Source organism: Chlamydotis macqueenii, chromosome 9 (genome assembly GCF_036417535.1).
Source record: "Chlamydotis macqueenii isolate bChlMac1 chromosome 9, bChlMac1.mat, whole genome shotgun sequence".
In the NCBI taxonomy this organism is placed as follows: Eukaryota; Metazoa; Chordata; class Aves; order Otidiformes; family Otididae; genus Chlamydotis; species Chlamydotis macqueenii.
In genome coordinates this window covers 8,844,640-8,855,287 of record NC_141564.1, presented here as the reverse complement: position 1 = coordinate 8,855,287, position 10,648 = coordinate 8,844,640, and positions in this window count along the sequence as shown.

Sequence of the window (10,648 nt, the reverse complement as noted above, 5' to 3'; positions counted from 1 at the left end):
GAATCGGACCCCGCTTCTGCTTTGAGCCACCCTGGAACCTGCAAGCCAGGCCTGTCAAATGCTTCAGGCTTGAGACTCTGGGGCACCAGTTGGTTCCCCTGCCACCCAGCATGGAGCAAGTCTGGTATGTCTGCCGTCAGAGTGAGAGAGCTGCAGGGCCTATGAGGTTCTTAGGAGATCCGGCACAGGAGCAGATGCTGTTTGGAGACCCGAGTGGACACAAGCTGCCCACGACTCGGCTGTGTAGAGGGAAGTTTGTCACCACAACGTAGAACACAACAGTGGATTCACAGGCCTGGGGCAGGTATGACCAAGATAGGGGCACAGGAGGGATTTTTGGCCTCCTCCAGGTTTTAGATCACCAGGGACATATGGCGAGAACTTCTGATACTTCCACTGTAAGCACCACTGAGGGAAATCGCCATTCCACACACCTCCAGATACTGTGCTGCAGCACTGCCAGTGCCACCAAGGCAGCCCTCTCCCTGCTTCTCTGTTTAGCCTTTTGGGGAACTGTCTGATAGAACCACGCCTTCTTCCCACTTCCCTCTGTTTGTGTTCACCTAGAGTTAAACTAATCAAGGAGTTCCACCTGTCAGCAAGACTGACTATGTCATACCCTTTTGACTAGAGAAAGCCCATAGTGCTTTTTTTTAAATTACTGCTGGCTGATCTGCTGAATTTGATTTTTCTTCTAGTCAGAGCCTTGAGTTGAGCGTCCATGTTTCTAATAGTGCAGTTCAAGAAGCAGATACAATTTTTTCTGCCTCTGTTGATTGTTTTTTCTTGTCTATCAGCATCACCACTCTGGAGAATGAGTCCTGCTATCCAAACAGTTTGGATTAGGTCCTCAGCTGTTTGTGATCACTAGGACAAAGAGTGGCAAGACTAAATATTGGGGTCTTCAGTGCACCAACAGGCTCTGCAATCTCTTCCCCCAACCCTCAGGGGTTTGGCTGCCTGCCTGTACATCAGGCCAGCTCTGATGTGGTGCAGCTGTGTGACCTTGGATCAGGCTGCTGAGAAATAGCCAAGCTGTGAGAAGTTTCATCTGGGGCCCTCCCTGCTGTGCCTTAAAAGCTGCCTTTAAGCACAAGGCCTTGCTCTTGAACCATACTACACCTGGCCTGTTGATTTTCTGCTGTGACTTTGTACCTGCCTCCTTGTTGTGGGTGTCTGGCAATTGCTGGGCTCACCGTTGTTACTGCTGCTGAACCAGCTCTGCTCTCCTTGTTCAGGTACTGTGGGATTGTGTTTCTTGTCAGTGACAAATGCTGCTCCTGGCTTACCTTTCCCTGTGCAGTAGCCACTTTTGCTGCTGCTCCCTAAAATCCTTGTGGCACAAGGGTTCTTGCTGTTCATTTCCCTCTCCAGCTAGTGGTGTGTGCTTAATATTGAACAAGCCCTGAAATGCTCAATGAACCAGTAGAAGTAACCTTCAGTAGCCATCCCCTCTCCTCTGCTGGGAGAGTGGCAGAACGAAGGGCTTAACGTGTGATTCCTCTCACATTTCAACTGGTGTGGTTTTATTGCTACTTCTATGCTATGCCTTTCACCTCCCTGAGCCCACCTGCCTTGGGAAACTATTTTAAGAGACCTGTGTAGGAAGCAAAGATTCTACTTCAAATTGCTGAAGAAGAACTAGTATTTCTAGAAATCTAGATGGGGGAGGGAAAGAGTATAACAGAGGACAAATGGGACAAATTTATTTAGAAAACTTAATGTGAATAGTACTTAAAAAAAAAAAAAAAAAACAACAAAACAACACCCAAGTGAAAAGTTTGTGTTTTCCTTGTGCCTGAAAAATCAGTTCACAATTTCAAACCTGGTGTTGTTTCAACGTACCAAATTCCTTGGTGTTGGACAGCAAAAAAGTGCCTTCTCTTCACTCTGGAGGTTACAGATGACTTTTGCGTTAACTCCACAATTGCAGGCCTATCCCTGCCCTTCAGTAGAGTTGTCTGAGTGACCCCCAGAAGATTGTGGTCATGGATCTGTTCAGTCACTTACAGTCTGGGCTTGCCTGCTAATCTTTTGATTCTCATCCCTTTATCTTTTGTGGAAAATGAATCTGAGTAAGAGTAGAATAGGGATGTTATTTCACTTTCCAGGTCCTATCAACATTCCTCCTGTGGCTGCATTTGGGAAGAACTAGATGTTTCATTTAGATTAGGTTAGAATACAGCCTATGAACTCTGCCAAACACAAATATCTGCACTACTGTCCTAAGTCCTTGAGGGGTAGTTTTAAGTTTTTGATTCTTTACTACAGTGCTTGAACAGAACAACCATGTAGATGGCAATGGATGGTTCTTTATACTATATAGAACATGAGGTGATGAAGGAGCTCCCTGTGTCAAGAGATCCTTCTGTTGTGGAAGTGGTGCATCCTAAAGGGTGTAATTCCTACAGTGCTGCATCTTTAAGGGAAAGTTATCAACTGAGAGGAAAAAAAATTACTGGACACCACATATACTACCTCTGAAAGCTTGGACGTGAAACTGGTGGTTGTTGTTGTTTTGCTGTGGGGTCTGTTTGCTTGGGTTTGGGGTTTTTTTTTTTGTTTTGTTTTGCCTTAGACAAATAGAAGACAAATACCAATGGCAAACTTGCTTCTAACTGCTTGCTTGTTTAACTTGATGTATGTTTCCCTCTGTGTCATTACATTTTGAATATCATGAAAAGAGAGACAAGATAAGACTGGAGTGATTGTAACAGTTCTAGTGTAGTCAGGGGTGCTTGTTTTCTGGGCTGATGTCATTAATGAATTAACAAAACAAGTCCAACACTAATAAATATGAAATGACAGTAACTACAGAACAAAGGAAACAAACCTCCCCACAGCTTCTAAGAAAGACAAAGACTGAATTTTGCCAAAAAGCAATCAGAAAGAACTGAAGATTGTTAGGATTGCTCTGTGAGGACTGTGGGCCTTTCTGTTCAGTGATCCATGACTACCTGCTCATCCTTGTTACCATCCCAACAGGACACGGCCGCAGGGACCTCTCCTGCGATACAAGCTGCATCAGTTAACTTGTCTGTGCCTTTTTTTTATTTTTAATTCCCCCTGCATTTTGTTTCATAGAGTTGCCTTTTTACTTTTGTAACCCCTAAATGTCCAAGGGGGGGTCCAATCATGACATGGCTTCAGAATCCTCGTAAAACAGAGCATGCTGGCACCCCCCTGTCCATTGGTTTTGCCTCATTTTATATTCCTGAATGAGCTGTAGACTTTCTCATTATAACAATTTTTTTCCCCCTGTGTTCAAAAGTATTCTTATATGTTATTCCAGAGTGGCCACATTTTCTAAAAGGTATTCCAGTTGCTTACTAATCTCTCATCAGGGTCTCTCTCTGAGAATTGTGATCTTTGATTTGAGAAGTTCATGCCCACAATTCCATGCCTAGGGACATCCTATTTCTACAGGTTATAGGAGTGGCTGTGATGGACCATTCATTCAAATATACGTTCACATATCAAGAAGCCAGTTCCTGCTTTTTTCCGGGGTCTGTTTTTGCAAGTAGCCTTCTAGGGGGGGAAAAAAAGGCATGTACATTATCAAGCTTGAGACCTGGAGTAGTGCAGTACAATTTGTATTTTTACTGGTGCAGAGGAATTCCAAGTTCAAAGCAAGAAAGTTTCTTACACTGTCACTGAATATTAAAATACACAATGCTGTACAAACAGTTTTATAACAATGTTAGATCCACCAGTTCTTTGCAACTGTGTGAGGTTTTTTTGAGTTTTGTTTTTTGTTTTGTTTTTCTTCTTTACCTATCTACTGCTTTTCAGAAACACCCTGTAAACAAAGAAGAATCTACTTCTGGTTTGGATTCACAAGAACTTGAAAATGAACATTCCCCAACAATTTTAAGGTCCCTGGGATCTCTATACAAAAACCACCCACCAAGTCGCTATTGTTATGGGTTTTGCTTATTGTTCTCCACAAGCCAGTCACCCACAATTCACTTACTTCATTTGCATGATATGTTTAAAGACAATTTTCATAGGCTGATTTTGCAGGACATGTTCCCCAGCATTTATTATTCAGCACAGCTTTCTCGTGTAGTTCTCCCAGCACTTAACCAATTTGAAACAGGCTAGTGGGTGTAGCTGCAATTGCTTTTCTCCAGCTGTGCGAGCATGCCTGGCCTAATAATTGTTCTATTTAATCAGCATCAAGTATGGTCATGCATTTTGCATATCAGATATATAGATCTTTGGTAATCAAGTTCCTGTCATTGTTATTAAATTGTGTAGGTATAAGCAGAAATCATGGGGTTGCTTTGTGCAACTCTTAAGTTCTGTCAGATGAGATAGATTCCTTCTTTTTTCCAGAACTGGACCTGAGAGCTTTTACCAGATGCTAGACATGTTCTGTGTTGATTTATCCTTTTCAGTCATTTTTTTCCTTACAGTGGTATTTAAGTGAACTGTGTGAGTAGATTTTATATTGTGGCTAATGTAAAAAATGTTTACCTTACCTTTCAAACGTGTCACAAAACAGATTCCCAATGTGCACATTAAAAGCAGAAGGGTATTGATAGAGCTCACAGCAATCAGTCTCCTCAATGAAGCGGTTTCTTTTTTTCCTGGTGTTGCCAAACAAAGAAATTAAAGTTCTTCCAGACATTTTGCCTCCCCCCGCCCCTAGATATAGTACCATAAATCTAAAATCAATTGTTGCTTGTTTAGGCTGAGGATTCTTGTTGTTTTCTGTGCATGCCAGAAAAATCTCGGGTCCTGTATCTATTCAGATGTAGTGCCACTTTCTCCTGTTCTAGCTCTTACGTGTGCTAGCCAGCTCAGGATAATTACTCTCTTCAAATCACATAGCAAGAGCTCAAAATTAATTTGCACAGCTTATTAAATTGTAATTATTGGGGGGGGGGGGTGAGGGGGCTGTGAACAAATTCTGTATTTGCATAAGAGCTGGACATTGAATTTTGCTTCCAGGAGCATTGTTCCCTTCCTCTTTGGTCATCTTCCCAGCTGCTCACTGAGCTGTGAGGTTCTGGTAAGTACTACAGAAGCTCATGCAGGGAGCTCCTCTTTCAGAAAATACTGGTTTTAGCTTAGTAGTTTGTTTTATTATTATTATCATTTAAGCAGGGATATTCTGACCTCTCTCCTTTGTGTCATAGTTGTAAGTGGAATAGAAAAACTGCTGGATAACACTGGTCTTACTTGTTTCTTTGACTGCTTCGTTCCCCATCCAGGCAAATAAGTATTACTGTGACTTCCTAAAGGTGACGTCTTAGATCCGTGTGTCCTCTGTGCTTTTCCGGCACTCTGTGAAGAAAAATCTTCTGCCTTATGTCAGATAGAGTGTTAATCTCCTTGCTGCTCTTTCTTATTTCCAAGCTGGAAGACTACAACTGCCTTTGTCAATAGATACTTTGTAGTTACTCCCCTGACAAACATTTTATCTTCATTCAGAGGTCTTCTGGCAGGCTTTTTTGAGAAACCAGTACAGACTGATTATTTCACTGTATCAGACAAAGAATATAAAGTTTTTCTTTTTTTTAAAAAAAAAAAAAAATCCGGGTAATACCAGTATTTGACAGTTGATTAAAATATGCATTTCAGAGAATATCTTACTGAGACAATCTCATGTTGTACAGCGTGACATGATCACAGACAGTCCCTTCTGACTTTAGTAGCTATGAATCCAGTTTTGGCTTAGTATTTTGTCTGAGCTCTGCTTATTTTTGTGACTCCCAGCTCATCTCTGGTGCGAGCTGTAAGCCGGTTCAGCATCTGGGCTTCCAGTACTGCAGGAGTTTTGTCAGAACAAGACTTTTACTTCAGTTGGGTTTGGAACAGCACAAAGCAAGTAGAGATGATGTGGGATTAGCACTAAATATTCAAGCTGATTCTGAGCCAAACTACTAACGTAGAAATACTGGTTCAGCTCTGCACATATGCCAGTTTAATTTGTGTTTAGTGAGAATGCTACTGTATGTACTTTTCTGGAAACAAGAATCTACCTCTTATACACCCGAGTTACCCCTTTGACTTAACAAATCAACTGACATAGATGACCTTGGGCTGTTTCTTACAGAATACAAATTGATGATGGAGTTGGTTTTTACCGACTACTTCTGTTTACCAAAAATATACACAAATTACTATTTGACTGACCATGGAAAAATTGAATAGCAGAAGACTGTTTTCTCATCCTTTGGTAACTGGATTTGGTCTCAAAATTCTTTCTCAACTTTCACTGAATTGCATTGTGGGGCTTCTTGAGGAAACTGCCTGGAGAATTTTTGCTTTCTGTTCCATCTCTGAGACAATATCTAACTTAACAATTCTAACAATATAGGACTGTAAGAATGACTGTGTCAAACCAAGTCTCGTATCCCACTTTCAAAAGCAGGCAATGGTAATGTGCAGGGAACACTAATAACATTGTAAGCGTATAGTGTTATTTTCCTAGCATAGTCTCTCAACCTCCAAAGGCAAAGTGGCACCTTTTGCATTTTATAGTCTTTAGATGGATTTCTCCTCCATTCGTTTGTCCAGGTGCTTTCCAAACCCTTCTGACACACACCTTGTGGTAAATAGTTCCTTAGTTCAGCTGTGTGGTATGGAGAAGTAGCCTTTTGTTTGTAACAGATCATCCATCTGCCTGTTCCAGCTGAAGCCTATAATGCTTGTGTTGGAATAGCTGGTGAGCAGTCAATCCCCAGCCACCCCTTTCATGCCACTCCTGATTTTGCACGTGTCCGTCATTCTACCTCAGCTGTCCCTTTTTCAGTCTTCTTTTATAGAAGTTATTTCATACACTCAATCAATTATGTTCTTTTTGCTCTATTTCTAGGTGTGTGTATATATATATGTATGTATATACACTAGAGAATATATAAAATCATATATGCATACCTCATTTTCAAGAGTGGGGCTCAAAGTGTGATGGAAGACCTGAGCTGCACACAGTAGTAGAGATGCAGATTTACTATAGAGGTATTCTGTGGCATAAGGTGTTTTCTGTTTTGTTCTTTTGTTTTTTTTTTTTTTTGTAAGCATTACTAATAGTCAGTTTGTTTTTTGACTGCTATTGAAAATTGAGATTATGTTGTTGCAGAGGTAGTATGAACTTGTTACTTTTGGTAACAGACAGTTCAAGGACCCAACATGTACCTATTCTTGGGATTATTTTTCCTAAGTGCCTTTTCCAGATCTCTCACAACTTGTGATGAAGAAAATAGGTCCCAAGTCAAGGAACAGAAGGTATGCCAGCTCAAGAGTCCTGTGGGACTTGCTGGTAAAATTGTTTCACTGAAAATTTGCTTTTTACTCTTTATTTTCTAAACAACTGTTCATTCATGACAAGACCTTCCTTTTAATCCAATGACAACTTAGTTTCAAGAGCTTCTAATAAGGGACATTCTCAAAGGCCTCTGGAAATCCTAGTAATTGTATGAATTTAATCTCCCTTATGTATGTTTAACTTCATTAAATAATGCCACTATATCTGCATGGCATGAATTTCTGTACAAAACCTGTGTCAACTCCTCCCCAGTATATCCTGGTTTTTTACTTGTTTTCTAATACTGGTTTTTGGGTGTGGAGTTTTGGTGCAGGTGTTGGGTTTTTTTTTTTATTTTCCTTCATAATTCATATTGGATTTACAGGTTTATAGTTTTCTTAAATGCCTTAATGTCTGCCTTAAAGATTGTCATTGCAATAGCCACTTGCCATATGAGTTTTTAGCAAGAGACTTGATATTTAAGCTAGTTCATCTCTAAATTATCTTATAACACTGAGGTGAAAACAACTTGGTCTTGGAGACTTGTTAGTATTCGTGTTAATTATTTGTTCTATAATCTCCTACTCTTCAGGGTGAAACAGAACCTCAATGTATCCTTTCAACAAACAGGTTTTTTTTTTTGGCACAGAAATCTTCTCAAGTTCCTTTGCACTGAATTCAGATGTAAAACAAAACAAAAAGTTGGTTTTTTTTTTTTCTTCTCTGCAATGGTTGTATAGTCTCCGAGTGACCTCTTTAATCTTGATTTGTCTTACTGCCAGATTCTCTGGCATGCTTCCATTTCCTTGTGTATTTAAAAAAGAATTTACTAGTTTTCATACTTCTAGCAAGCTGTTCCTAAAAGTATTTTTGGCCTCTTTGCCTTTTTTTTTTTTCCCTTTCTTTTAATATATGTAACCTGCAACAGTTTACAACTCTTCCTATTGGGCAGAACTTCAACTATTTGAAGAATGCTTGCTTTCTGTTTTGTTTTGTTTTTAGTAACCCCCATTGCCATGCTGTTGAGGCATGCCAACTTTATCTTCCAGGATGGGGTCTTTTTGAAACCTTGCAGATTTCTAACCTTTTTGTATGTGACCAATGTTTTGAATAGTGGTAATTTTAATTTCTAAAGTTGCAGAATTGCTCTTCACGTTTATTTTTAATTAAGAAGCTATTGTAGCCAACCTGAATGATACTTAACCAACCTGCAGCATACAAGTATTTCCCACTGAGGGACAGTGGAGGCTTTTGCTTCAAACATGCCTTGCTGTCTGTTTCCTACTTGGGCTATTTTGTGATCAGGGAGAACCTACATTTTTGTAGTTTTTGACTAAGCTTAACAGGGGAGTGTCAAATGCCTGTTTAGCTGCTGGAGAGGAACAGCTATCTCACAGATAGGCAGGAATGCAGCTAACACCTTGCAATTGCTCTCGCTATGGGCTGGAAACTTTACAGGCTGAAATAGTCTTATGCTAGGTAGGGTGTGGGCTGAGGTACTCAATGCCTTCCTTGTCTTGATCTTCACTGACAAGGTCTCCCCAGGCCTTTGTGCCTAGAGGAGAGGGGCTACCAGTAGTGGAGGACAACTGAGTCAGCAGTTACTGAGAAAGTTTGACACATGCAATCTGAGGGACCAGACAGGATGACCCAAGTATGCTGAGAGAGCTGGCAGGTGTCATAGTGAGGCCACTATCATCTTTGAAAGGTCATGGAGATCAGGGGAGAGTCCTGATGACTGGGCAGAGGCTGGTGTTATGCCCATCTACAAAAAGAGTGGGGAGGATGATCTGGGGGACGGTAAGGCAGTCAGCCTCAGTTTGGTCTCTGAGGAAAACTGGGGAGCAGATTGTCTTGGATGCCTTTTTTTGGGTACATGAAGGAGGTGTTGATTTGGAATAGTCAGCATAAATTAACAAAGGGTAAATCATGTATGACCAACCTCAGTGCCTTCTAATGATGAGATGACTAGCTCTGTGGATGAAGGAGGAGAGTGGATGTCATCTGCCTTGACTTGGGGAAGGTTTTTGGCAGAATCTCTTACCATACAGTTGTATCTGGGTATGCACTTCATGGTGAGGAGGAATAGCATGATAATGAGGGGCTGGAGCACTTGTCCCAGGAGGAAAGGCTGAGGAACTGGCCTTTATCTTTGTTAGCCTGGAGAAGAGAAGACTTTAGGGACATCCCTAATAGCTGCTTTCCACTAACCTCTCCTTCTTGAAAGCATAGTCAGAGGACAAGAGACAGTTGTCCTAAACTGAAACAGGACAGATTGCTACTTAATAGAAGGGATGGGAGGGGAATTAAGTTTCTCCAGGAGGCCAGTCAAGCACTGAAACGGGGACTGGGAAAGGTGTGCCAGTCTCTGTCCTTGCTGACTTTTTATGATTCAACTGATAAAGCCCTGAGAACTGATATGAGTTCAGCATTGACTCTGCTCTGAGTAGGAGGCTGGACTGGAGCCTGTGAACCATTCCAAAATTAATTATTATATGACAGCTTGTATATGCTATGTAATCCAAGAATTTCCATTCTTGGAGATGCTTCTTTAGACTTACCCTGGTGGGTGTGTCCTCCTTCATGCTTTTAATATGGACATGTAAGGCAATATTCACCTAGCGCTACTTCAGTTCAACTGACAGGTTATCTCTTGGTCAGCATCTGAGCTGGGCCACAGGGGTAACAAATTATTTGGTATACAGATGGCTGTGTTTGCAAACCAGGGAGCTGCCTGGGAGGTGACGACCTCAAATCTTTGAATTGCAGATATGCTGCAGCTAGGTCACTTGGTCTGTGCAATTTGTATTCCCCAAACACCCTAATCTGCTCCCTCTTTATGGGGTCTTTATTTTCTTCATCCTTATGAAAGTGTGCTGTGACAAGAGCCAGACTGCCTGTTTATGCGAGGAGGCACAGAATCAGTGCCTGTGTACCACAAGGACAGTGTTTTCATAACAAATACTTCCTAGCACTCAGAAGAGAGGGCAGCTAATCTTGAGAGTGGAATGCTTTTGCTTGCTGCCATCACTTCTGAGTTTTCCAAAGCCCCAGTGGCTTTTCCAAGGCCAAACCGCTATCTCAATAAAACAGGAAATGGAGATTGGGAAGAGTTGATGCATTTTCGCCTTGGTCTGTCAGAGCTTCCCTGCGCGCAGACGACAGCGATGAACAAGGCGGCTGAGGAAAGCTCGGGCTGCGCATCGCGCCGCTGCTCGTTTGTGCGCGGGGTTGCCCGAACATGGCTGCTCCGCCTTCTCGGGCCCGCCGGCCCGGAGAGCAGCGTGTTTACCAGCCCCTACGCCTCCCCAGCTGCCAGCAGGCCCTGCGAGCCGTGAGAGCCCCCGCCGCGGGCTCCCCCAGACCGAGCGGGGCCGGTGCCCGGCGCGGCCT